This window comes from Numenius arquata, chromosome W (genome assembly GCF_964106895.1).
Source record: "Numenius arquata chromosome W, bNumArq3.hap1.1, whole genome shotgun sequence".
Lineage (NCBI taxonomy): Eukaryota > Metazoa > Chordata > Aves > Charadriiformes > Scolopacidae > Numenius > Numenius arquata.
Window position 1 is genome coordinate 32,433,262 of NC_133615.1, and position 4,763 is coordinate 32,438,024.

At 43.3% G+C, this 4,763-nt stretch overlaps 1 pseudogene; it reads left to right on the forward strand.

Annotated features, from left to right (window-relative positions):
• The first annotated feature begins 2,414 nt into the window (after positions 1–2,414).
• On the forward strand, positions 2,415–3,239 carry LOC141476590 (endogenous retroviral envelope protein HEMO-like; annotated as a pseudogene).
• Positions 3,240–4,763: the final 1,524 nt, after the last annotated feature.

A 4,763-nucleotide genomic window follows, 5' to 3' on the forward strand; every position in this document is an offset into this window, starting at 1 on the left:
GGATGCAATTGGAGAGAACGGAAAGTAGGAATTACTCTCCAGCAAGTTAGAGGAGGCGGTTGGTGTATAGGCAAAATAACCAATGGAAAGAGAACCTTATGTGCTAACCATACTTCAAATCTGTCGAGCCTGCCAGCCGGAACCAGGTGGGTCCTGCCTAGCCCTGGGGCATGGTGGATTTGTTCTATTACTGGCCTAACACCATGTTTATCTATTAATGTTTTTAGAGCAAATATTTCAGAATTTTGTGTACAGGTCACAGTAGTGCCAAAAATACTTGTACATGAAAGAGAGGCTATGTATTTGCATTGGAGTAATCTGGGTCATGAGATCACTAAAAGGGAACCAATATCTGCTATTACTATAGCAACATTGCTAGGTTTAGGAGTGGCCGGGACTGCTACTTGGATCACCTCAATAGTACAACAACAACAGGGCCTTACTTCCCTGAGGGCTGCGGTAGACAAGGATTTAACTCGGATAGAAAAATCAATCTCCTACTTGGAAAAATCACTGACCTCTCTATTGGAAGTAGTTTTACAAAATCGAAGGGGACTGGACTTGGTATTCTTACAAAAAGGAGGATTGTGTGCAGCCCTAGGTGAGGAATGCTGTTTCTATGCTGACCATACAGGGGTGGTTAGGGACTCATTAGCTAAACTGAGGGAAGGGTTGGAACAAAGAAGGCGGGAACGAGAGGCTCAATCCTCTTGGTATGAATCCTGGTTTAATCAGTCACCGTGGTTAACAACTCTGATCTCCACCTTGGCGGGGCCTTTAATAATGTTATTACTGATCTTGACCTTTGGACCTTGTGTTATAAATAAGTTAGTCACCTTTGTTAAAAATAGAGTAGATAAGGTACAACTGATGGTAGTAAAACAATCAGAGTTAGAAATGAAAATTATATCAGATGAAAATCCTGAATTAAGTGTCGCGTGTGAAGTATTGTCAAGATTTGATCAGCAAAGTAGGATGTGTGAATAAAAGAAAAGGGGGGAATTGTAATGGATAACTGAGGAAGATTTGTTGCTGATCAAATCTTAGGATTATCCATTTCTGTTGTACATAGTGTAAGAAAGTCCTGACTTACACAAACTGCAATGCTATCAAAATGTGTCCATGTAAGCGAATGTTTATCTTTGTATTAACCAAATGCATGTAAGAGATGGCACAAGCTAATTATGCCACCACCACCTGCAAAACTCCCCTGAAGCTGGATTGTAATTTATTGTGGCAGTCTTGAGAACTCCCTAACAAGAAGAGACGTCCACAATATTATATTACTAAACCGCATGGGAATGTCCTGTTTTTACAAGATAAGCTTAACCCCAATGTTATCCCTGTTTTAACTTTGTAACTAATCAATCGTGCAGAAGGGGAAGGGCGTAAACTAATTTACAACCAACATTGCCTTGAAACCGCTTTGAAGCAAGACAGACCAGATGGAGTAAAGATAACGGAAGAAGCAGAGGGGCGTACTGAAGATGTCGAACCCGACCTCTGTGAGGATAAAAAGAGATGTTCAGTTTGCTTGAATTTGCGAGCCTTTGGTGGAGCTGTGACTCCCCGGCCGCCCAGCGCTGTTTTTGCTTTCCTACCTTAATAAATATTTAGTGAATCTATTTCGGACTTAGTCTTTTTTTATTTTAAACTATAACACTGGAGACTATGTATATGTAAAGTCTCTTACAGAAAAAACTTTGGAGCCGCAGTGGGAAGGACCATTCCAGGTACTACTCATCTCCTTCACAGCAATCAAAATCAAGGAGCAGAGCACCTGGATCCACCACACCAGAGTGAAAAAGGCACATAAATCTCCATGGAAGGTCATGCAAGCCCAACTGGGAAAACTATTTTTCTCACGGACATAGTCATTATGTTGTGGGGAACTGTGGAATCAGAACTCGTATATACAAATGACCAAATCTGTAGCAGATAGTCTGAACCTCTCCGATTGCTGGGTATGCACAGCCCTTCCCAAGGGAAATTTAGAACTCCCCCTCCTTGGAATACCAGTCTCTTACACAAATTGGAGCTGGCCTTATGACAATCTAAATAATTCCACTTTACCTACAGGGAAAAACCTCCTATGGAATATAGAAGGTGGCTGTGCCCCAGGTCAATACCAATCCCGTCTCCCTACTGGTGAGACTCTTTGCTGGAGCTTCCAGACTCCAATACCCCCAAAGGGCCACGAAGTCCCAAAATACACATGTGGGAATAATAGTGTCCACCCACTCAAATCCGATCTGCAGATATTGGAAAAGCCAATATTCATAAAGAGACATAATAATACTGCCCCAAAGGTTGGAGTTTTTAATCTCAATTTAACAGCAGATCTTAATGGGAATATATGTGAAAGAGGGAAGGCTATCAATGACAACTGTGGCAGGTGTCCGCAAGCAATAACGATGGGATTATGGCTCAATTATTCCTATAGTTGTATTCCCGACGGACTCTGGTGGCTATGTGGAGATGGGCATGCTAGGAAATCCTTACCTAACTACTGGGATGGGGTCTGCACGCTGGGGTACGTGGTTCCCCAAAATAAAGTATATAATCACTCGCACCCTCCTCCAGGGATTATGCGGGCACACTGGCAGAAAGTACATGGGATCCCGAATAATCCCCTCGCAGAGAGGCCATCAGCTTTCCATAGTTTTGTGAGATAGCTTTTTCCCCAGTTAGGAGTAAGTGAATTAGAAAAGGCTATAGTGAACATCTCAGCCACCATGGAGAAAATTGAGAATCTTACTGTGGATGCTATCCAGGGACTACAAACTGAAGTATCTTCCCTTGGTAAGGTGGTTTTGCAAAATCGTATGGCCTTAGATTTGATTACGGCAAAGGAGGGAGGAGTTTGCTTAATAATAAACCAGAGTTGCTGCTCATATATAAATCAAGAGAAAAGAGTCGAAATGGACATTGCTCTAATTTGGCAACAGTCAAGGGTACTACACCAAGTATCTCAAGATGATACTTCACTTGGTTTTTCTGATCTTTGGAAAAAATTAACCTCGTGGCTGCCTGACTTTGCTTGGTTGAAGCAGTTGTTTGTATTATTAATTACAATGATAGTCTTAGGGATTGTGATTTGCACTTTACTTAGATGCTTTATGTGCTGTGCAAAAGGAACCACAAGTGATTACGAACTTTGGAAGAAGCATCAGCTTCGACAAAAAGTCGAGTCAGGAAAATATTTTAAGAAATGCTTAGAGAAAGAAAACATGCTGTAGGAATAAGTAAAAGAATTTACTAATCTCTTAGAAAAGGGGGGATTGATAAGGGGAAATAACACTCAAGGGTTAATGGCAGGGCCATTGCTTGGCTTAAGCTGTGTATCTATAGCCTTAAGCCATTGATAAGGTGTTTAGGCAAAGAAAGGATGTGTTGAAACCATAAAGTGGTCACATCGGCCTCGCTGGGAGATAAGGGAACAATTGGTATTCAAAGAAGGAACCCAGTTGTCTTGACAGAGGGACCCCATGGCCTAGAGCAACACATTAACATTAAAAGCGAGAGGTACACAGCGAGGAAGACATACGGCCTTCATCCCCGAGACCCCAGCCCACAACCACCAGGAGGCACTGCGCATGTGCAGCTAGGAGGAGTTAAAGGCGGAGACTATGAAAATGATTTCTCGGAACTCATTGTAATAAAGACCACCTTTTTGGGGAAAGGTCATGGATATGTATAGGCATCCCTTGAATATGTAAAGTGTGACTGTATAAATCTTAAGCTAACTGCCGCGGTGGGTGCGCACGATTTTGGTGGGGCGACCCCCCGTGCTGCCGGCGCCGAATAAACATACCTACTTTACAACCCCAGAGGTTGTGGAGTCTGCTTTCCGCATGTCAACAGCCTGGAGTCCCTTTAGGCGGATGGGCACCTTCAGTGTTTCCTTTTGAAGAACAGCATAAAGCTCAGCCCTGACAGATGCTGGTGGGAGTGCCACTGCCTCCTGCATGCTGCACTGGCTAGCAGTGAAGCTTTGGATGGGCACTCATAATCAGTCCAGAGGGAAATCTGGAGTGTCTTCCAGCTTCCTTCTCTGGCTGTCAACACACAGCTCCCCAGTCTGTGCTCCACTCGGATTGCAAGGAAAGAGAAAATTGCTTCCTCCTTCCTGTCCTCCTGCCCTATCAAGTTTCAACCAGGCTTTTCTTGACACATTGGTACACTGAGCAATGCTCCAAGGTGTAGTCTGCCCTTTATCTGATTACTACTGTGAGCAGTTAAATTTCTTTCCTCCCCACCCCCAGGCACGGGAATGCATATTGCTCAACTCTGCTGACCAAACACATTCTTTAACTATGGTTCAAAGTGTGAGCAATCAGTTCTTGAACTATAGCATGCTTTTCATCACTGCATGTGCTGCAGGAGTACAGACAGCTAAGCCTGGAAAATTACCTATTCAAGACACTGCAAGACAGAACTGTCATTGCTTACGACCACCTGAAGGAAAAGACAGGCAGAACGGGAAAACAGCTCCAGCTGCTCACCTCTGCAGGAAGATGCATCAGCCACATTTTTATTCAGGGTTTAATGTGTACCATCTCAACTTCATTTTTCCATCTGACTTTCATGCCACTCAAAATTCAGTTTAAAGGCACCCTGACACACTGTTTACTTTAATCAAAGCAGAGATCCAGCTGCCTTTTGGCACACAGCTTGTGAATGGATGTTGCTTATGGAACAGTTCAAATGTCTGAGACCAACTTTTATCACAAGTGAGTCCCAGGGAGACAGTAGAAAGGAGA